At 44.1% G+C, this 24,114-nt stretch overlaps 1 protein-coding gene across 1 annotated transcript in view; it reads left to right on the top strand.

Annotated features, from left to right (window-relative positions):
- The first annotated feature begins 347 nt into the window (after positions 1-347).
- Positions 348-24,114, top strand: part of LOC126517910 (arylsulfatase B-like) — a 307,571-nt gene continuing 283,804 nt past the window's right edge. Inside the window, exon 1 of the mRNA XM_050167739.3 lies at positions 348-1,179. The gene's annotated coding sequence lies outside the window, so the exon portion shown is untranslated. The remainder of the gene's footprint in view (positions 1,180-24,114) is intronic.

Below are 24,114 nucleotides of genomic sequence, written 5' to 3'. Positions count from 1 at the left end.
CAGGGATTCTTAGCACCCTCTGCTGCGTTACAAATCTGGCCGCCGCCTTGGTCAGGTGCTGTGGACTGAGGGCCATGGGTTAATTGTATGAATCATGAGGGAGGGAGTGGCCGAACACTGCCCCAGCGAGGCCAATTCCTGTTCTGGTGACGAAGTGTCTTTGTTGAAGCTGAGTACGTCGTCCTAACCTGGCTGTACCTAGATTAGCATATCTCAACTCGCTATCGGCATCTTTTGCCGGTGTCAGGCGTCCCTCCAAGCGTGCAGAGAATATAATCAATCCATAAATAATTATGCGCCAGAACCACGACCTAATTATGATTTATAAGGCACGCCATAATGGGAGACTGCGTAATAAGTTCAACCACCTGGGCTTTTTTGACTGTGCGATATATCAGTGTTTTTTGCATTTCGCCCCATCGAAATACCGCTGCCGTGGCCCGGAGACGAACGCGCGACCTTAGCAGCCCAACGCCATAACTACAAAGTAACCTCGGCGCCTTCTCCTCTGCTCTCTCTCTTTCTTTTTACCGCGTATAGATGCACATACTAGAGGATTCTCTTTCTTTTTGCGTGCTTGTATGGCATAGCATTCGCAAAAGTAGTAAATCAAGCGTAAGCGAAGCTGTTGACATTTCTTCAATATAGGAAGATCTCTATTAGATAACGCCTGTCTAGAACGTTTTTTTTCCCTTTTTTTTCTTTTTGATGACGATGTCGTGTCCAACCAGTCCAACGCGCAGTGTCAGTCAGTGATGAAAGCTGAGGGCCGCTCTACAAACCCTGATATGACAGGGTTGTCGCGACATCAAAGACCCCCGCAAGTGTCCACACAAAAGATAATTTACGGCCTGACAGAAAAGCAGAATAAAAAGCTGGGAAGGAACGGATTTATGCGTTTCTGCCAGAAAGGGCGACAATAGTAGCGGCACGTCTTCCTATCTGTATTTATGGCGTTTCTTTTTCATTTTTTTAATGGAGACGGGATGATACGAGAAAGCTTTTTTTTGATCCAGTGTATCAGTGCGTACATAAAGTAGTCACCGCGCATGCGGTAAAGGTTGTGGCGTGCACCGTGAAGCCAACTTTCCAGCGAGTGGTCGGTGTGTTGAGTTTTGAAAACCCTCGCAAACCGGAGGCCTGTCGCACCCCGCGGAACCGGCCGACATTTTTTACAAGGTGAGCGGGTGTCCCGAGGGCTAGTGTTGCCACTGAATTGAGACTTGGGTGAGCTGGATGTGGTCTATTGTAGTTGAAGAGTGCGAAAGCTAAAAAAGGAATGAAGTAAGACACAAGCACAGTCGTCTGCTGCGCACTCTAACTAGAAGAAATATAACTTCACTGATAATTAGGAAGAATTATCGTTAATATAACTTTAAAAATATCAACTGTGAGTTCACTCGTCTGGGAGGCATATTAATTAAAATACATCCTTGTTGTTTTGAAGTGGAACGAATATTTCAAAATTCGCGTATAGCGCACTGCTTCTCAGCCTTATTATCTTCGCAAGCAAACAAATTGATTGGAATACACTGCCCAAAGATTCTCATTGGTTGGAACAGGCTTTGTTATGCTCGTAGATTTCTTTACTTATTTGTTGTCACCTTCCTATATATTCGTGCGTAAACGTTTTGTTCTAAATCCGACTATAACATTCTTTGGGAACTCCACCTACTTCCTGGATTGTCCGTCTGTGTGTAACCTAAAAGTGGACCGTGATCATGATAAGTAAAGTTACAGTATAATCAAAACGGGTTGCAGTGAATACGACAGGCATTACCAAATCCGGACTGTTAGCTTACCACTGTCGTTGAAACTAAAAGTGTGGAATCATTGCATTCTACTGGTGGAAATATATGGGGCAGAAACTTCGAGGTTAACAAAAAAACCTCGAGAACAAGTTGAGAACCGAGCAAGGAGCGGTGGATCGAAAAATTTTCGGCGTAATGTTAAGAAACAGGCAGAGAGCGGTGTGGATCTGAGAGGAAACGGAGATAGCCGCTATTTCAGTCGACATTAAAAGAAAAAATAAATTGAGATGGGCAAGCCAAGTTATGCGTAGAGTATCTATGGGTAAGTGAGGGAGCATTGGAGTCACGGAATGGGTGAAAAAAGAAGGGAAGCGCAGTCGAAAACGGCCGACAACTAGGTGGAATGATGAAAATCGGAAAGTCGGAGGCGCAAGTTGGAATCAGCTAGCGCAAGGCAGGAATAATTGGTGACCGTTGGGAAAGGCCTTCGTCCTGCTGTTGAAATAAAGATAGGTTGTTGATGATGACGAGTTTTCTCCTAGCTTAGAGCCCTGTATATGTGCTGGCTGCCTCTCTCTCACTGAGCAGACGAAATGCCTTCAGGCTATGTGCCCAAATAGATAACTTGTTGATGGCTATTGTCTGGCCTACACTGTCGAAATATACGCGGTTGTTTTTACTGTACTTTTCCAGGCCTTAAAGACTCCCAACTATTTTCTGAAAAAGAAATAAACACATGGACATCCGCGAGTTCATTATACAGTAGTGGAATGACACGCTGCCATATTTGCAGATACTACCTGTAAAAAATATAGACGTGTGTAATTTGATTCGACGCCACCACAGAAGCAGGCCGTAGCGTTTACAGTGACATGTAAACATTACTGATGTCTGTTTTGATCTCATGGCATCGCAATTACAGGCCACCGTATGTTCGCTTTTGTAATTTATTGCCGTGGCACCACAATATGATGCCGTCATATTTACAAGAAGTTCAGCAGTTTTCCTGTAATTTCTTGATTTAGCTCCAGTTATCTCTCGTAATCGAATACGAGCAATATTTTGTGTGAGGACTGTTTCTGTGAACTCCATGGTATGTCGCGAATTTGTGACATCCAGCACTTAGTCGTAAGAAATGTTGCACACGTAGTTCAATAAAAAGAAGAAAAAAGAGGCAGCCTGAGATAGCTCCCGACTTAACTAGCGAAAGACTGTTTATTTTGCACTAAAGATGACTACATGCTCAATGAATGTGCGAGACGACTTTTCTAGTAGCGTATGGCTGCTGAAAATATTGAAAACAGTTGACACTTTTATTTGCGCTTTGCAATTTGCGCACACACAAGAACTTTTGCGCGTTGGTCGATTGCACGGTTGGCGCGAGCTATTCATGACTGGACAGTCTGGTGCTGCCAGTACTTACGCAGGCAGGGGCACCAGGAACGTGTGCTCCCGCTCCTTCCTTCGAAATTTCTCTGTAGCAGCTGCAGCCATTGAGTGCCGCAAATGAATAATGTCGCGAATTGGCGCCACACCGTAGCCAAAGCGGCATTGGAAACAAACTGTATGCTCAAGCTCACCGCATACCCGTCGTAATCTCGGATGTACATAATGGGAAAAAAATTTTGGAAGCATAAACTGGCATTCTTTGTGTTCACAACAACTGTAGGAAATAGTTGACGTCGCACGTTTGAAACTTTCACCCATCGCGACTCCAGACAATAGTTGCGAGTCTCCCGATATTGCTTATAGACGGCACCGCATGGTGGTGCTGGAAACAACTGGTCTTCGCACATGCTTCACAGCCGGCAATTAAGCCAGAAAAGATACTGCCATGGCACCATCGTCACCACCACCATCATCATCATCGTGCCTGTATTTACGTCAACTGCACGATGAAGGCTTGTCCCAACGATCTCTAAATATGCCCGTTTTGCGCTAGCTGATTCAAGCTTGCACCTGCAAATTTCCTAATTTCGTCACCCCACCTAACTTTCTGCCATCCTACACTGCGCTTCCATTCCCTTGGTAATGGCATAAGCTACATTTGCTCGGTATGCCGCGAGTTCGCAACAACTCACATTAAAGGCTTAATCATGGCTATTAGAGCATACCGTTGACTCCAAAAGTCTTCTCTATTACCACACCAGGCAACTTTTCCGAATTTGTCACAAAGCTTATGAATTTGAGCTTGGCTGAAGATTTTACAAATATTGCCTCACGTTTACAAAAATAGGACCAGTTCGCTAATTGTTTGAAAGGTGCAAATGATAGGGGCAGAGCCGTAGGGCAAAAAAAGTACACACAAAAAAAGTAACTGTAGCTGTCCGGCTTCCTATTTTGTGACAGCGCTAGTTGCCTTAAGCTTGCGGGATATTTGCTCTGAGCAAGCTTATTTCGAGAAGTTCCCGCAGAATGTGAATTCGCTAACAACAGCCACCGGAAAAGGGCCTGTCATTTAAAAAATTTGTGTTGATTGTCGGTCTAAAGATGAATTTTAGTTAACGAACGATCCCATAAGAAGGTGTTTGCTACGCGCAAACTTTAGAGGTACCCACGATTTCCGGAAGAGTGTCGATATCTTGGTGGAAATGAAAACACCAAAGTATACAGCGATATAACGAAACATGCTCTCCGCTGTTAAAGTAGGAATGGTAACTACAAATTGTCATAGAAACTGGTGAAAAATGGTATGGCGCAATACGTGGTAGCAGAACGGGGTTAGTATGGCTAGAATATTACAATGTTGTCGTATATTACTCTACATGAGTAGGCTTTTATAAGTCTGCCATGCATGTTGTTCAAAATGTCGTTATTTATTGAATGGGCGTTTGTGCTTCATTTCTCACGTATTACAATTCATGACAGTTCACGCTTGGAATCAGAGCTCTTTATGTGGCTACGAGTAGAAAAGCGGAACCGTGGTGGCTTTCATATTATGGCAGCACACATTACGCTCTTTCGCGTACTAGTTGATGTGAACGTAAGTTCTGATTGTGCATTGGATCACGAGTTCCTCACTCAAGAGACGACGTGCTTCCAGACGACAATACGCTGAACTGTGCGTCATGTGTAAAAGTACAGTTAAGTGTACAGTACAGTGTAAAAGTACAGAACTCGTGTCGCATTCGAAAGCTTGGCTTGGCTAAAAATAACTTGCCTTGACTTGTACATAGCCCGATCAGTTGGACAGAAAACTACGACAGCACTTAGCGGTTATTGGAAATAATTGGGCAGTTCCGCAGGCATGATTCGCCTGAACATTAACTTGATAAACAACATTCTTTTCTTTCGCCTTTTCTCGCTCTTGCCTGCTTCCCACCAAAACCAGTACGCAATAGTTATCGCGTTCGCCTCTCACTGTTTCTAACATAACAATATACAAACACCATCGCGACTTGTGATAAAATGACAAAAATGCTGATATAAAATGTTTTTTGATGTTTTCCATGGTACCAATTGAAGTTTTGGACGCTTTGACTTGTAAGCTTTCCGGATAGCGTAAATATTGGGGGCCGACAAAATGCTTCCTTTCGCTTTCCTCTAACCCCTTCCTCTCCTCCCATCCTTGTCATGTTCACGGATTTTTAAAAAACAATTATTGTTCAAGGTTAGCAGGTATGATATTACCTTTGCTGCAACGCCTTTCTGCTTGACTAGTTATATTGCAGTTTAAAATTTAGACGTTTTCATGGTCGCCAAGACAGTTAGCAAAATCTTGAATAAAAGGCTGGCAATAAAAACGGGGCAAGAGCTCATTCCCACATAACAGCATATTAGCCGTTAATGGTAGTATATTGGAGGAGAAAGCAGCTGAATAAAGAAGCCGAGAAGTAGTTTAAATAAAAAAACTAGGTAAATCGATGGAAATATTAATTAACAAGCTTATTTGTGAAGCGTTTGCCTGTAGTGCACAAAGCATAAGAATCGATTGGCAAACTAAGTCTGCGCATACAATAAGACCAACAACTAGCCTGTCTACTCATCACAGGCACCATACGGTACAATAAAGCCCGAAATTATTGATCTTTCGTGGAAATAATTTGACAATTAATGACCAGACGATATGCTCAAGAAGGAAAGTGAACAGCAACCTTGGTATGCAATGACCTATGTACCAGCCGCAATGAAAGCATGAACATGCACTTTATTCTGCAATAGTGACGAGCGCTGCTTCAACAGCAAAAGTGCTGTTGGCATAACCTATGCTGAATAAGTGACCAGGTACAGTCTAAATAGTTTAGTGCACAAAACTGTTTACTGGCAGTGATAAAGAAAAAGGCCAATTGAGGCTATACTAGGAATATTGGCGAAGTCCACGCTGAACAATTGCAGGATGCTTCAGTTGTGGTAGAGGAAATTAACACAGTGTTAGTTCTCTAGCATAAAATTATTTGTGCAGTGCAACCTCGCTACATCATCGTCCATTTTAACTCTGGCACTAAAGAACAGGGATTTGGAGCGGAAGAAACAGTGTCATACCAAACTGTCCCAGTCTGCTTCTATGATCTCATGCTCAAGGTTTCCTACCTTTCTGTCACCCGGTAGTTTTGCCGTTGACATTTTGCCATGACCATGGTTGGTCTCAATGATTACTCTAAAAGGCGAAAATCCAAGTATAAGAAACCAATTTCGAGCCGAAGTTTTAAAATTCATAAATTAAGGTGCAATGCCGTAAAACTTCAGCTCCCACATAGTAAGCAAGATGAAAGAGAACGATGTGCATGAAGGACACAAGGCTTCATGTGTAAAAGACAAACAGTTGGTAGTCTAAATTGCGAAATTTCCTATTTGTCGATAACAATTGTTACCCTGAACTCTCGATTAAGCATCAGGGAAGGACGTAGTTCACTTCCAATTTATACAGTGATGCTGGGATTTCTGATAACATGAACGAAATTACATATTGTCCTTCCGTACGTAAATTTTCAAACCATGCTTGGAAGTCTAGGCTCGCCTTTTTATCATTATTCCAGAAACTCGATCTGACACGTTCAATTCTAAGCAACTGCATCTCTGAACAACTCCATTTTCTGTGACTGGGAAAAATATGACTCCTCGTTGCAACGTAAGCAAAATTTGTCGAGAGAGGGAAGAAAGAATGCAAGCTGTTTTTGTGAAGCTCCTCTCCTTACCGAAATGGCGAGCATATCCCAAAGATGTGTTTCTCTGAAATTTGGAACTTCTCATGACGTTCCCTCCGAGCGTCGTGAACTACAAATACAAGAGTTCGCGGACATGCGCCTCGAGAGACGCACAGCGTTACATAAAGCTAACAAACGAGAGCGGGCACACGCGCTCTCATGGATTAGTAAACACTCGACGCAGTGTGACACAAATGGAAAGAAAGTTAAAAAAAAGCACTTGCCCTGCTCCACGCAGGCAGTGAACCACACAACATGGCACTCAGATAACGTCTTCCTCCCCGCCAACAATGCCCTTGAGGCACGCAGTGCCAATGCTCTGTTCGGCGAGCACGTGTAGAGAAATACAATACAAGGCAATATCATCAGCGAACCGCAAGTTACTAAGGTATTCTCCCTTAACTCTCATCCCCAATTCTTCCCAATCCAGGTCTCTGAATGCCTCTTGTAAACACGCTTTGATAGTATTTCCCTGCCTGATGCCCTTCTTTATTGGGATGTTGTTGCTCTCTTTATGGATGACTACGGCGGCTGTGTAGCCACTATAGATCTCTTTCAGTATTTTTACATACGGCTCGTCTACACCCTGATTCCGTAATGTTTGCATGACTGCTGAGGTTTCGACTGAATCAAACGCTTTCTCGTAATCAATGAAAGCTATATATAAGGGCTGTTTATATTCCGCACATTTCTCTATGACCTTATTGATAGTGTGAATATGGTCTATTGTTGAGTAGCCTTTACGAAATCCTACCTGGTCATTTGTTTGGCAAAAGTCTCAGGTGTTCCTCATTCTATTGGCGATTACCTTAGTAAATACTTTGTAGGCTGATCGGTCTATAACTTTTCAAGTCTTTGGTGTCCCCTTTCTTATGGATTAAGATTACGTTGGCGTTATTCCAAGATTCCGGTACGCTCGAGGTCATGAGGCATTGCGTATACAGGGTGGCCAATTTTTCTAGAACAACCTGCCCACCATTTCCCAGCTGCCTTCCCCCTTGGCTTAGATCCCAAGGCTTTCTTTACTTCTTCCGGCGTTACTTGTGGGATTTCAAATTCCTCTAGACTATTCTCTCTTCCGTTATCGTCGTGGGTGCCACTGGTACTGTATAAATCTCTGTTGAAGTCCTCAACCACTTGAACTATCTTATCCATATTAGTAATGATATTGCCGTTTTTGTCTTTTAACACAGTGGAATTGTCGGGGCCTAAACTCCAAGTTAGGAGAAATTAAACCCAAGCTTCAATACAATAAGCTACATGTATGGGCACTGCTTATTCAAGAGCATAATAAACTATGCTCCCTATCCAATTATATTGGGTATCATAACCCATCTATTAGAGATAGACGTGCTACTACAATGGCTTCAGCTCCGGGAAAAGCTGCTGTTTACATATCATCGCATATTGCTCACACAGTGATTGACCTGGAGCCATGGTGTAGTGGTAATCAAGAAGTTGTCAGGGTACTGACACGACCAGTGAAGACTCCTGTCATTCTAGTGTCATTCTACGCCAGACCACAGCGCACACGTTTGAACTTGGGGTGGATAGCCCATCTCCGGTCTACGTAACCGGGAATTCCTATCCTCGTGGGTGGAGACTTCAATGCCCCACATACAGAATGGGGGTACAAGTACAACTCCCGAAGAGGATACCAAGTTAAAAACATCATGAGCGATGCCACTTTTACACTGCTGAACCATCACGCTGTGGCTACCTGTGCTGTACCCGCAGTATCTAGAACAAACGCTCCAGACCTCACGTGGTGGTTGGGTCCTGGAATGCCGCAGTGGCGGGTGGAACCAGATACATGGGGCAGTGATCATATGCCAATAATGATTGGTTTGCACAGAACGTGCATAAAGAAAATTCGACGACGAGTAATAGTCACGCATTGGGATAAGTTTCGGGAATCATTGATTGATAAAGTACCCTCACAGCCCTCAGAAATTCTTCCCACTTTGCAAGAACTGCTACGGAGGAACACTACTGTAACCACAGTTGACGAGGAACAACCTCAACCGGACCTCACCCTTTTGAAACTTTGGGCAAAGCGACGTCAGGCAGAATTGTAGGCGTCGAGGAATACCGATGCACCAGGTAGCCGTGCACGTGCTAACCATATAGCGGCGAAGGCGCGTCAGCACGAAAAGCAACTTTCTCGACGACGACGGTATGAGTGGTGCGAGAATCTTGGATAGGGAATTGGAAACAGAGCACTTTGGCGTACGTTCCGGTCAATGGAACGCGGTCATAAGCAACCAGACCCTGCAGCGAGCGTTAGGTTTGCGATGCAGAGTTCGCCACATAAATTTGCAGAACACGCTGCTAGAGCGTTTTTCCCGAAATACGATCAAGCGTCACCTATAAACTGCCCCGAAATTGATGAGTCTGACACAACCTCCAAATCCGAAATATCCAGCCCTTTCAGCATGGCCGAACTAATAGCGGCAATTGAAACTTTGAAGCAACGAACAACACCTGGTCCCGATGGTATTCCTTATGAGGTTTTGAAGAACATGGAAGGAGCAGCTCTCGACGCACTTCTTCAGGCTATTAATAAAGTATGGGAGACTGGAAATGTTCCACCTGATTGGAAGCATTCAGTTGTTATCGCGATTCCGACACCAGGAAAGTCTCTAAATAGCCTGCAGTCTTTACGCCCAATTTCACTAACCTTAACTGTCTGCAAACTCACTGAAAAGATGCTGGCCACACGAGTTTCCTGGTGGCTTGAACGCCACGATAAATATCATCCTGCTTTAATTGAATTTCGTTCTTACTTGGGAACCGAAGACGGACTTTCTATGTTATCAGACGATATTTTACAGGTTTCTCCACACAGTCACGCTGTGCGCACGGTAGTAGCAACAGACTTATGACAAGCTTATGACAATATAGACCATGAAATCATTATATCCAACCTCAAGACCTGGGACTTCCACCGCGGGTGATAAGATTCATCTACTCATTCCTTCAGAATCGCACATTTACGATTAGAGTAGATGGCTAGGCAAGAAGGATACTTCACATCGAACAGAGGAGTCCCACAAGGTTCGGTTTGAAGGTTTGAAGGTTTGAAGGTTTATTTCCGCAACTGGTGTTGCGAGGACAGCCAGGGAAAAAGCTGTATAGACAGCTTGAGAGGTCCTGGCTTCCTCTTACAGTGCAGCATTGACGGCGGCGGAGTACAACAACAGACAAAACGTGAGGAGAAAAACAAAAAAGCAAAAAAAAAACACATACGTTCGGTACAGAGAATGAGACATACACTTTCAGTACGCAGTACATTGTACTTGTACAGTACAAAACTACACGAACATTTGGGGCAATTCTTTCAGAGAAATATTAGATAAGTCAATATTCTCGTAGCAGTACAAATGGTTCAGAAGTGTCGGTAAGGTATGCTGCAACATTTGTTTGCCATAGTTTGTGCGGCATTTCTTAATATTCCAAGGCTCTGTTGTGCGGGTATCATACACAGTTCTGCTCTGCTCTAACCCAGCAAGTCTAAGCAAGGAGTCATCATTTTTCATCATGGCGAGTTTATATTTATAGCACAGTCTGTAGTTATACATGGACTTCATCTGTATAATGTTGTGTTGATGGAAAAGGCCAGCAGTGTGGAAGAAATACGGCACTTTACATGCAATGCGTATAATACGTTTTTGTAAGACAGTGAGTTTGTTAATGTTTCCAGCTGTTGTTGTTGCCCACACCATACATCCGTAGTTGGCTATGGAAGAGAACAAAGAGTGGTAAAGTAACAAGTTAACTGATGTAGGAAAATTAAAGCAATTACGGCGCATGATACCAACTGTTCTGGAAAGTTTCTGAACTACGTAATTAATATGATCATTCCACGACATATCTGCTGCAAAGTAAACGCCCAGAGTTTTCACAGACTGCACAAATTCTATTCTGGTATTGTTTAATTCAATTAGAGGAGGTTCAAAGTGTTTGTGACGTGGGTGAAACATGACTGCTGCAGTTTTGCTAACGTTAATTCTTAAGTGATTATCAGCCGCTCAAGTATTTATTTCTTTTAAGGTTTTATTAGCTCGATTTGCGAGATCAGCAGTTGAAGTACCCGAAAAAAACAAGCTGGTGTCATCTGCGTAAATTATGTACTTAGCAGTGCTGTCGATGTGGACAATATCATTGACATAAAGAACAAAAAGAAACGGACCCAAAATGCTCCCTTGCGGAACGCCGGAAGCTACCACTTTCAACTGGGAGCATTCACCGGCAATACTAACAAACTGAGACCTATGTCGCAAGTATGAGGCAATCAGCATATGGGCTATGCCTCTAATACCGTAATGATCCAATTTTTTAAGCAGCACAGAGTGATTAACAAGGTCGAACGCCTTTGAAAAATCTAGAAATAATCCTAGTACCATGTGTTTTGATTCAAAATTTTTTAGTATGAATTCTTTTTGAGCAAGGAGAGCTAACTCAGTAGATCTGTTTTTACGAAAGCCATATTGAGCTGTAGTGATAATGTTGTATCTTTCACTAAAACAAGATAGCCGTTTAAGAACAACTTTTTCGAGGCCTTTAGAAAACACAGGTAAGATGGATATCGGGCGATAGTTTCCCACTACATTTTTGTTCCCTTTTTTATATATTACTATAACTTTTGCCCTTTGCATAAGACGCGGGAAAACGCCGGAAACTAAAGATAAGTTGAAGATATGGGCAAGGCAAGGTGCAAGAATGTCGATAGTAAATTTTATGGGCTGTATCTGGAAACCTGACGCATCTGTAGCTTTACTATTATTGAGTGATAAAAATTCTGTAATTACTTCATTTACTGTAACCGGCATTAGAAATATTGTTTCGCTATTTCGGGCACTCATATTAGACAGATTTACATCGCTGTTTGATGTGTCCGCAAAAGAAAGAAAGTAGTCATTAAAGGCATCTGCTAGGTCAGCACCTTTTAATTCAATCCCTTCATGAATAATTTTTGTGGTCGGTTCGGAAGAATTACCAAAGATAGATTTTAAAACCTTCCAAACTTTTTCGGACTGTCCACCAGTTGAATTGAATCGGTTATAAATATATTGCTTTTTAGCGATGCGAAGTTGCTTTGTAACGAAGTTCCTAAATTTTTTGAACGTTTTCAGCGCTTCAGGACACCTACTTTTTAAAAACAGTCTGTAAAGTTTATCTCGTTTTCTTATCAATTGCAACATATCTTTGTCGACCCATGGTTTTCTACTTTTCTTTGATTGGGAGAATTTCTTCAGTCGAAAGGAAGCATTATAAATGTCAGTAAATATCTCTAAAAATTTTTCGTATGCTTCATCAGGGTCGGTTTCCTCAAAAACATGTTCCCAGTTAAGAATAGATAAGCGTTCCTTGAACTCGCATAACGTCTGATCATTTATAACTCGATAAAATGACGTTCTGGCTCCTCTTCTCTTCAACGTTGCTCTAATACCTCTAGCCTGGCAACTACATCTGATTCCAGATGTGAGGTTCTTAATCTATGCGGATGACGTCACTTTGTGGTCCGTGCATAAAGATATATCTAGACAAACTCAACAGCTTCAAGAAGCCCTTGATGTGCTGAACAACTACGCTCGGAAAGCAGGGTTGGACGTTTCCGCCCAAAAATCAAGCTATGTTGTGGTGGCCAACAAGAAAGGACGCACAAGAATCACGCAGCACCCCTTTACATTCAGACTCGTGCAGTGACAATCCCTGAGGCTTCTGAGGTCCGCATACTAGGTCTCGATATTCACCAATCCGGCAGTGGTGCACACTGGCTCCGTAAAACCAGACAGAGTTCGACAAAAACACTTCACCCTATTCGTCGCATTGCAGCAAAAGCAGCTGGAGCTCGTACTGACGTAGCTCGACGGTTGGTGCGTGCAGTCTTGCAGCCACGAATTTTATATCAAGCACAATTTCAACGGCTGACTTTGGCACAGCTGGCACAGTTGGAGACGATTAATCGCGATGCTATGCGCACAATCACAGCACTGCCCCGCATCACTCCGATACCAACCTTACAGGAACATGCCCAGCTCAACACAATTGCAGAGCTAATTTTGCAACGTGAAAAAGCACGTGAAATAAAAAGGCAACTTATTCCGGCTGTCGCTGCGTTGCATGCTCATTTTCACCGCGGCTCTCGGATTGACAATCAGCCCTATCCAATGCCTCCCTGGGAATTCACCAGCATCACAACTAATAAGCCAACGAAGTACGACGCAGCGATACAACAGGTGGTATTGACGAACACAATATCGTCGATGCATCATGCGTTAACACCTGCAAAGTCTATACGGATGCTGCCATTCTCCCAGTCGGCGGAAGGACATCATTCCTGAGTACTACGCATAATTTCATCAGCGGCCACCAGCGCTATTTATCTACGGAAGCCAGCGCTCTAGTAATGGAACTTCAAGCCATCCACGACGCTGTGCAAGATGCGACATCTAAGCTGCCTACCATCAAGCAACTAGATATCTTCACTGATTCTTTAGTGGCTATTCAGGAACTCAAGAAGGTTGATAAGGCGATGGAAATCTGCGAGACAATACACACTATGAATAGTAAGACAGCTACTTGCGTCAGGGTACACTGGATTCAAGGCCATTCAGCGAACCCTCACAACACTGCTGCTGACCAGCAGGCACACTGCTTTCCTAAACCTGATCCTCCACCTATTCCCCTCCCACCCCAACCCCGTAACTCGCTCCGAGCCCGTAAAAATGTTATCCGGCAGGACACACGCGCTCTCATCCCACCGTGTGTCTGCTCCCTCCCCCTTCACCTTAGTAGGGCGGAGTCCAAAAACAAGAAAGGGGCTGACAGATGGAATAGCACACTGTGGTATAAAGTTTGTAAACAGGGATGAAGTGCCTCAGACAGGCTGGCCAACGTTTCGATAGGAGGACCTATCTTCGTCAAAGGCGGCCTCGTCATCCTCGGCGTGTTAGTTTTAAAGGGTTAGTGCAGTGACGTCACGTGCGGGTGTTGTCGCTGGCGGCTGGTTTTAAAGAGAGAGTTTACAAGAGGAAACAAGCGCTGTCGTCCGACGTCTGTGAGCTTCATTCTCAAGATGAGGGGACAAGAGCGTCAGAGTGGGCACGCGGGGCGAAAAGAATAGAAGCAGAAAAAAAGGAAAAAAAGAAAAAAAAGGTGTGGGGGTGGGGAAAGCCAGGGCGGCACCAAGACAGACAAAAAAGAGGGGGAGTGAAAGAAAAAGAAGGAGAAAAGTGAAATCTAAGAAATACGGGGGCTTGGAAGCGTGTTGGGGATGCGAAAGGTTAGGAGGTATTCAGGGGGAGTCGTTGGCGGCATGTTTTTGAGGCATTAAAACGGCCGGTCAAGCGGTCAGCGCGCGAGTAACACAAAAGAAAAAAAAAAGGAGAAAGGAGAAAACCCAGACACACACACACAAAAAATAAAAAAACTTGAGTTGAAAGTGACCTGAGTAGCATAGTAGTAATACGTCTAGTAATTTTGAAATAGTTAGGGTGGCGACGAGGAGTCTGCGGTGCAATGTATGGGGTGACAAAGGCAGCGGCATGGTCTTTCAAGGGGCCCTGCCCCACGCGCTTAACGTAGGTGTCGTTACGGCGGCATCCAGAGATGTCGATACTCTGGGTTGAGGCGCCGAAAAAGGCATATTGACTTCGGAATGTGTTGTCGAGGGGATTTCAAGAAAAAAAAAAAGGATTAAAAAAAAGGGGGGGGAGGGAAGGGAGAGGGGGAGGGGGGCCAAAACCGGTATAACAAACAGGAGGGTGACGCGCGCAGAAGGGGGCAAGTGTACATGGAAGAAGGGGATCGTACAGTTGGTATAGATGTAAAAACCTGAAAGGGTACATTAAATTGAATAGTAGGCAGGAAAAAAGTTTTTCGAAATGGAAGAGTAGGTGAGGTTAAGAATTAAATTTGGCTGGTGGCCTAATGTGTTTTGTGTATTGGTTGATGATATGAGAGTTTCAGATTTAAGTTACAGCTTTTAAAGATTCTAAGTTGCCGCGTGCCAAATTAATTCCTGTCGGGTGTAGGCAATTAAACTTGTGTATGAGGTATGATTCCGTATACTTCCTTTCGCGAGGGGAACGGAAATTTGTAGTATATAGAGCCTTGCTTTGTCAAACATATGTCCATGTTCATTAAAGTGGCTGGCTACTGCTTTGGGTAAATTGTGTTTTGTGTCCGCGCGGTGACCGTTGAGTCTTGTATTAATTTGTTGTCCAGTCTCAACTATGTATTGTTTGCTACAAGCAGCGCATTCTAGACAATAGACTACGTTGCTTGATGTGCAGGTGAAAGCCGAAGTTACCTTGTGTGTGTAATTCGACGCTGTACTTTTTACTGTAGTAGTAGATTGAATGTGTTTGCATGTAGAGCACCTGGGGCGGCCACAGGGATTGGTTCCCAACTTCTTCTTTTTCTGTAGTTTGGCGTGAACAAGAACATCTTTAAAATTAGTGTTGCGTCTGTAGGCCACTCTGGGAGGGTCGGGAAAAATCCTCTTAAGTTTCTGGTTGCTGGTGAGAATCGGGTAGTATTTACTTAGGATGTTATTCACGTTTGGGAGTGCGTTTGAGAATTTAGTAGTAAGAAGAGGCGTTGTTGTTCTTGTGATCCTCGGGCGGGGCTTGAGGACCTCGGCTCGATCAAGTTTGGTTGCAGCGATGTAAGCTGTTTGAAGGTCACTGTTTGGGTGGTTCCTGTTTGATAGCGTTTCTTTAAGGTGATCGAGTCTATCTATGTAGTCTTGGTTTTCAACGCAAATGCGACGTAGTCGTGTGGCTTGGCCTTTAAAGATGCCTTGTTTGCAATGTCTGGGATGGTGGCTGGTATATTCTAGGTACTGTTGTTTGTCGAAAGGTTTCCTATACAGCGTTGTCTTTAGTTCACCATTGTCAATGTATATTGTTGTGTCCAGAAAGTTTATGCGCTCAGTTGAGGATTCTGATGTGAATTTTATTGTTGGGTGAACAGAATTTAGAAAGGCTACATATTTATCTAGACTGTCTTGACCATGTCCCCAGATTATGAGTATGTCGTCTATGTATCGTAGGTATGTGTGGGGCTTGATAGTGCAGCGCGATAGGAAATCTGTTTCTAGAATCCCCATAAATATGTTCGCGTAGGTTGGTGCAAAAGGCGTACCCATGCTTGTACCATGTATCTGTAGGTAGTAACTCTCTTCAAATTCGAAGTAGTTATGTGTGAGAACTAATTCAAGGAGAGACAGGTAGACTTCAGTAGAGTGTTGTGCACTGTGTTTAGACAGCGTTTGTTTTATCGAAGATAAACCATCAGGGATTGGAATGTTGGTGTACAGCGCCGTGACGTCTAGTGTTGCGAGAATTGTGTTGTGGGGTAGTGTGCCTTTAGTATTAATGTCTTCGATAATTCTCAGCAGGTGGGGCGTATCTTGTACAAATGACGGAAGCGCTTTTGGCAAGTCACCAAGGTAGTGGTTAAGGAATGTGGAGATGCTCTCTGTCGGGGTGGTGTTGTTTGATACTATCGGACGGCCTGGGATAATAGCAGTGTATAGTTCCGCGGATGGAATTTTATGAATTTTCGGAAGGAGGTAAAAACGTCCGGCAGTTTTATTGCTTGGTTTAAGAAATTTGTATTCTGATGGTGTTATCAATTCATCAGCCAAAAGTGATTTTTCTGTTGGTAATTGTCACTGTGTGGGACAATGTCGGATCGTTATCTAGTTTGCGGTAATGTTCTGGGTTGTTTAGTTGTCTGTAAGCTTCGTGCTTGTATTTTTCTATTGGCCAAATAACTATACTTCCACCCTTATCTGCTTCCTTAATAACAATGTCATTCCGGCAGCTCAGATTTGAAATGATATGACTCTCCGACGCAGTTATGTTTTTAGGTCGCTTGGATGTCTTGGATTGGCTTATAATTTCTTTAGTGATAGTTTTAAGGTATATGTCAAGTTCTATGGCTTGTTCTGGTTCGGGAGTCCAAGTGGATTGGGCTCTAAGTGGTGTCGTCCCGGTGTCTGGTGTGTCTGCAAAAAAGTGTCGGATACGCATTCGTCGGGAGAATTCTGAGAGGTCCTTGTGAAGCTCGAATTCATTTATTGTGTTGTTCGTGGGGCAAAAGTTTAAGCCCTTGCTGAGTACGGCTATTTCTTTTTGACTTAATGTTTTAGAAATGTCTATAACATTGGAGCGGTTTAGTTCTGTGGAAATTTCCTTCCTGTCTGGTACTTCTAAGCTCGAGGTCCCTCTTGTCTGGGTGTGGTGGCTGTTTGGCTGGAAGGTTGTTTTTTGATTAAAATTTGCTTTTTTCCTTTGTTTTTGAACCAATTTTCTAGATTGTTTTTCGCCGTAATGTTCTAAATATCTCTTCTCATCTGGTGTCAGGGTTATGTTCCTAAGTCTGTGGTTAAAAGTTTCGATTTGCTCTTAGCAGTGTTCTTTGAGGATATTCAAAAGTGAAAGTGAGGCATTATGTAATGCTGTTTGCCAGTTTGCGCGGTGGTGTGGTGGGAGTGTTCCTAGAGCTGGTACAGCCTTGAGTGTTAGGCCTTTAGGAATTATATTTTTCTCTGTGCAGTTTGTGTAGGTTTTCAGATGGGAGGTGTAGCTCACATGTTTTTTGGTAAGTTTTCTAGCCTGTAGGAATTCGGTGCTTCGTGGCATTGAAGAGTTATTGATTTGCGATGTCTGTCATTTACTTGTCTTCTTGCGGGCAGATTTGCGTGGGGTGTTTTTCTGTTTGGCCGGTTTATTATCGTATGCCTGGCTTAATTCGATCTCGGTCTCTGTTTGGGTTTGTGTGTGTGCAGGCAGGCGTGTGGGGGTCTGTGTGTAGACTTCGGTGGTGGGTTTTCTGTTGTCTGTTGCCATTGTGTCGGTTTGCACGGTTGTTGATGTCATTTTTGGTGCTGTGTGTGCCTTCTGGTTCTTTTCACATTCCACTGTCTGTGTTCCAACTGTTCTTGTGTTGACTGTTTCACTTGTGCAGTGGCTTGCTTCACATTCCACTGTCTGTATTCCCTGTGTTCTCGAAGTGACTGTTGCAGTTGTGTTGTTCGCGGTTGCACGCTCCGCAGAGTTGGTGGAGGTGGTATTTGAGGTGGAATTTAAAATAGTTTTTCTGTACTTGTCCTTAATAAAGGACTTGATGTGTTGGGAAACTAGCTCTATTCCACTGCGGTTAAAGTGGAAGCCGTCCCAAGCTAGGTGTTCATGTGGTGCTTCGTGTATTTCTGCGTGGTGCATGGTGTCAACATTCTTATGGACGTTTTCTAAGTTTAAAATTAGTGAGTTTAGCTTGTTAATCTCCTCATTGTGCTTCATGAGTGCATTAGTTTGGTAGATTAGTGGGCGGTATTTGTTTTGTAGGCGGGGAGCGACAGTCGTTATGGTTATATGTGCGTTTGGGCGAGCGGCTTGAATGGTTCTTATTACGTCGCTCATGGACTCTATCGTGTCCGCGGCGTTTTGTGTTCTTAGGTTGTTTGTGCCTACATTGATAATAAAGTGTGTGGTGTCAACTGGCGTATCACATACTAGCGGTAGAATATCTGATGTCTGTGCCCCACTAAGGTGTTTTATGTATGGCGCGTGTGGGCCTGGTGGAAAATGTTCCTTCAGGTATCTGTATTGGCTGTCTCCAAGGACTGCTACATGGGCAAAGGATAACAAGGGGCACTTACCCTGTTCCGTCATCGTCAGCTGTCATGGAAGTCCAAAAACAAGAAAGGGGCTGACAGATGGAATAGCACACTGTGGTATAAAGTTTGTAAACAGGGATGAAACAGGGAAATCTACTACTACAGTAAAAAGTACAGCGTCGAATTACACACACAAGGTAACTTCGGCTTTCACCTGCACATCAAGCAACGTAGTCTATTGTCTAGAATGCGCTGCTTGTAGCAAACAATACATAGGTGAGACTGGACAACAAATTAATACAAGACTCAACGGTCACCGCGCGGACACAAAACACAATTTACCCAAAGCAGTAGCCAGCCACTTTAATGAACATGGACATATGTTTGACAAAGCAAGGCTCTATATACTACAAACAAATTTCCGTTCCCCTCGCGAAAGGAAGTATACGGAATCATACCTCATACACAAGTTTAATTGCCTACACCCGACAGGAATTAATTTGGCACGCGGCAACTTAGAATCTTTAAAAGCTGTAACTTAAATCTGAAACTCTCATATCATCAACCAATACACAAAACACATTAGGCCACCAGCCAAATTTAATTCTTAACCTCACCTACTCTTCCATTTAGAAAAAACTTTTTTCCTGCCTACTATTCAATTTAATGTACCCTTTCAGGTTTTTACGTCTATACCAACTGTACGATCCCCTTCTTCCATGTACACTTGCCCCCTTCTGCGCGCGTCACCCTCCTGTTTGTTATACCGGTTTCGGCCCCCCTCCCCCTCTCCCTTCCCTCCCCCCCTTTTTTTTAATCCTTTTTTTTTTTCTTGAAATCCCCTCGACAACACATTCCGAAGTCAATATGCCTTTTTCGGCGCCTCAACCCAGAGTATCGACATCTCTGGATGCCGCCGTAACGACACCTACGTTAAGCGCGTGGGGCAGTTCCCCTTGAAAGACCATGCCGCTGCCTTTGTCACCCCATACATTGCACCGCAGACTCCTCGTTGCCACCCTAACTATTTCAAAATTACTAGACGTATTACTACTATGCTATTCAGGTCACTTTCAACTCAAGTTTTTTTTTTTTTTTTTTGTGTGTGTGTGTGTCTGGGTTTTCTCCTTTCTCCTTTTTTTTTTCTTTTGTGTTACTCGCGCGCTGACCGCTTGACCGGCCGTTTTAATGCCTCAAAAACATGCCGCCAACGACTCCCCCTGAATACCTCCTAACCTTTCGCATCCCCAACACGCTCCCAAGCCCCCGTATTTCTTAGATTTCACTTTTCTCCTTCTTTTTCTTTCACTCCCCCTCTTTTTTGTCTGTCTTGGTGCCGCCCTGGCTTTCCCCATCCCCACCCCTTTTTTTTTTCTTTTTTTCCTTTTTTCTGCTTCTATTCTTCTCGCCCCGCGTGCCCACTCTGACGCTCTTGTCCCCTCATCTTGAGAATGAAGCTCACAGACGTCGGACGACAGCGCTTGTTTCCTCTTGTAAACTCTCTCTTTAAAACCAGCCGCCAGCGACAACACCCGCACGTGACGTCACTGCACTAACCCTTTAAAACTAACACGCCGAGGATGACGAGGCCGCCTTTGACGAAGATAGGTCCTCCTATCGAAACGTTGGCCAGCCTGTCTGAGGCACTTCATCCCTGTTTACAAACTTAGTAGGGCGGAGGAAGTTGTGCTTAGGAGGCTTCGGGCCGGGGTGGCCCTTACACCGGCTGTTATCTCAAGGTGGAACTGGTCGCATTTACCACTGGGTGCTACGTGTCCATACTGCTCCGTTCCTGTGATGGAAGCAGATGCATACCACCTAATATGGACATGTACTGGTTTAAAATCGGAACGCTCGCGTCTCCTACTGCAAGCCGGCCTCAGCTACAGTGTGACAACCAGCTATGACCGCTGCATACATGACAACAGATTCCACAAAACACTGCTTCAGTTCATACACAACACAGGCCTCACAGCACACATATAATACACATATACGCATTTATCGCAATAAAAAAAAAAAAGCATACATCTGATTCTTGCCTATTCCTAGTTTCTTCTTCACTGCTTTTAGGCTTCCTCCATTCCTGAGAGCATGCGCAATTCTATCCATATTGTACTTCCTTATGTCAGATATCTTACGCCTGTTGATTTATTTGGAAAGTTGCCACTTCTATTCTAGCTGTGGGTTAGAGGGTTTCATACATTGGCGTTTCTTAAACAGATCTTTCGTCTTATGCGATAGCTTACCGGTATCCTGCCTAAAGAAGTAACCATCGACTTTCATTGCACACTACTTAATGATGCCGATAAGATTGACGTTCATTGCTTCAACACTCAAATCCTCTTCCTGAGTTAAAGCCGAATAGCGGTTCTGTACCTTGATCCGGAATTCCTCTATTTTTCCTCTTACCGCTAACTTATTCATCGGCTTCTTATGTACCAGTTTCTTCCGTTTCCTCCTCAAGTCTAGGCTAATTCGAGATCTTACCAGTTACCATCCTATAGTCACTGCAGCGCACCTTGCCGAGCACGTCTACATCTTGTATGATGCCAGGGTTAGCGCTGAGTATGAAGTCTACTTCATTTCTAGTCTCGCCATTTGGGCTTCTCCACGTCCACTTTCGGTTATCCCGCTTGTGGAAGAAGGTATTCCTTATCCGCAAATTATTCCGTTCTGCTAACTCTACTAATAACTCTGCCCTGCTATTCCTAGAACCCATGCCATATTCCCCCACTGAGTTGTCTCCAGCCTGCTTCTTGCCTACCCTGGCATTGAAGTCGCCCCTCAGTATAGTGTATTTTGTTTTGACTTTACCCTTCGCCGATTCCACGTCTTTATAGAACCTTTCGACTTGCTGGTCATCATCAATGGATGTAGGCGCGTAGACCTGTACGACCTTCAATTTGTACCACTTATTACGTTTCACAAAAAGACCTGCCACCATCTCGTTAATGCTATATAATTCCAGTATATTACCAGCTATATATTTATTAATCAGGAATCTGACTCCCAGTTCTCGTCTCTCCGCTAAGCCCCGGTAGCACAGGACGTGCCCGCTTTTTATCACTGTATATGCTTCATTTGTCCTTCTAACCTCACTGAGCCCTATTATATCCCATTTAATGTCCGATAATTCCTGCAATAGCACTGCTGGACTCGCCTCACTAGATAATGTTATAGCGTGAAACGATGCCAGGTTCAGACTCCAATGGCGGCCTGTCGGGATCCAGAGATTCATAGCACCCTCTGCTGCGTCACAGGTCTGACCGCCGCCGTGCTCAATTGCTTCCAGCTTCTGGTGCACGTAAACACCCATAATTAATTTTTTCCTGGTGACAATTCTTCAACGTTTAACCCATGTTACAAAGTTATCGTTTGGCGCAAGACGTACTTGCAGGTATAAGAAATTTGTAGAACGTCGTCGCATTTTTTGCAGCGACAGGGCGTTATTTACTCAGACAGCGTGTGAAGCGAATAGTTGTGTACATTCCCGATCAAGCGCGAGCGCCAGCGATTGCGGTACAATTTACGATGCCTTATGCCTGACTATGCGACTCCTTGACCTGCAGATCAGATTCCGACGACGGGCGACAGTGCGTGCCGCTATCGTTGTGCTTTGAGCGTTACTTCTTTTTGAGGCCACAAGTGGCGAGAAATGTGGAGTTATATTCGCGACTCACAATTGGGGAATTGTCTCTGTTCTTCACCAACACTTCAACGTGACAGTGAAGGCGTGCTACATTTTCATTGAGCGAATACGGGTAAATGAACCACTGGCATTTGTTCCGGTTGGTTTTACTCTTCTAACACAATATTTTATAATTATTAACCGAATTTCTCCCTCTAATAGATTGCAAAATAGAGAAACTTGGATATTAGCAAGACGTCTTAAAAGAAAAAAAAAGAATTGCTGATTATTGAGGTTTCACCGGACGGCAGAAAATAGAAATTCAACAAGAATATCCTTAGCATATTTAAAAGTTCGTCCACTTCCAAAAGATTCGTTAAAGTTCCTCCTTTGCACGCTGATACCAACTACAGGAAAGAAGAGGGAAATATAAGTGAAAAAAATAGATCAGAAGAACAACGAAGGGATAGACAGAGTGGAAAGACTTTAAAGGAATGACCGCTAACGGTCGCAAGACTCTGTATGCAATGTTCAGTCGTTTCCGTGGAGCGCTGTTGGTCTTTCTGGCCTTGAGCATCTATTAGTACTTAGGACAAGTCTCCAGGACATTTTCCTCCTAGCGCAGTCTGCCATCAAAGCGGCTAATACGGAGCTCCCGGAGCAAAGCGTTGACCGCCCGACGTTCAGATTCCAGCCTGCATAGGTCTAACGAGACGCGTTGGCCTAGAAACGACAGGATAGTTGCTAATGCATTGCGTAGCCTTGCCTATATTCGTCATGAGACCCAAGACAGCACCCTGTCTTCTAACGTCCTATTATGTTGGCGTTCTCGTACAGTAAGCTCAGTCCTGAAAGGACGCGGACCGTAACATACTAAAGAGCTGCTAGCGTTTAAAGTATGGAAGGCGAAAAACTCTATTCCAAACTCTCTGTTTAGAATAGCGTTTCACAGAACCCATGTTTCTAGTATATTCTCACAATGGCAAGAATCAAAAGTCTGACTTCTTCCCTAAGTTGTAAGCTTTTGTCCCGACATTGGAGCTGTAATCGACAGTGACGGCCGATAAGAAACACGCAACCTGGTATGTTCGATGACGAAGTATTTGCCAAGAATGGTATTTAGGAAGCGTTTATTACCATGAACTGGGAGTGCCTATACCAATGCGGAGGGCGGACGCTAGGTGGCGACTCCATTCGTTTGCTCGCCACATCACACATCTACACTGGAACTCAACCGGTTTCAATAACGCCCGCTGCCACCAGGACTCTTCTGTTTTTTGTCTTTATGTCCGCCACCCCTTTTCCCAATGTGCTGAAACGTGCTTCCACAGCATGTTCGGTGCTCCCTTTGCGTAATTAATTAATTAAATAATTAATTAATTAATAATTCATTTATTCATTTGTTCCTTTATTGCTGCGCAAAATAGCGCATCTTCATCTCCGTAATCACGCTCTCGCTCACCTGGACTCTGCCATCGCAAAACGATGTTGCTGTGTAACGTATGGCTGGGCGTCGTATTTACAATTGCGTAGGAATAGTCAATTGCGCGGCCTGCAATTGGGTGACGTGACAGTACAGCTGTTTCTGTGCCTCTTCTACACTAAATGCTCTGCTCCGTGAGCAATTATTAGCAGTTTCGACCGTAGACCGCTCTACCATCCGCTACGTCATCCCAGCGTAGACCCGCGATGACTTGGGGGTCGCGCTGGCGGCTGTTGGTGGTCACGACGGAAGGCGAAGGCTGCACTGGAGCAGCGGCCTCGGACGTGCCTGGATTCGATGAAGCGAGCATGGCCGGCGGTGTTATGCGGCGAACCGAGCGGAGCTCCCGTGACAACGTACGAGATATCTTGGGAAACGAAAAGCACCGTCCATCACTTGTAAGGGACCGCTTTATTACAGCCGAGCCCGTGCTACTACCACGAGGATCAAGCGTTGCTGCTGGTGATGAT

Source organism: Dermacentor andersoni, chromosome 11, assembly GCF_023375885.2.
Source record: "Dermacentor andersoni chromosome 11, qqDerAnde1_hic_scaffold, whole genome shotgun sequence".
Taxonomy (NCBI): Eukaryota; Metazoa; Arthropoda; class Arachnida; order Ixodida; family Ixodidae; genus Dermacentor; species Dermacentor andersoni.
This window is presented reverse-complemented; position numbering and strand designations above follow the sequence as displayed.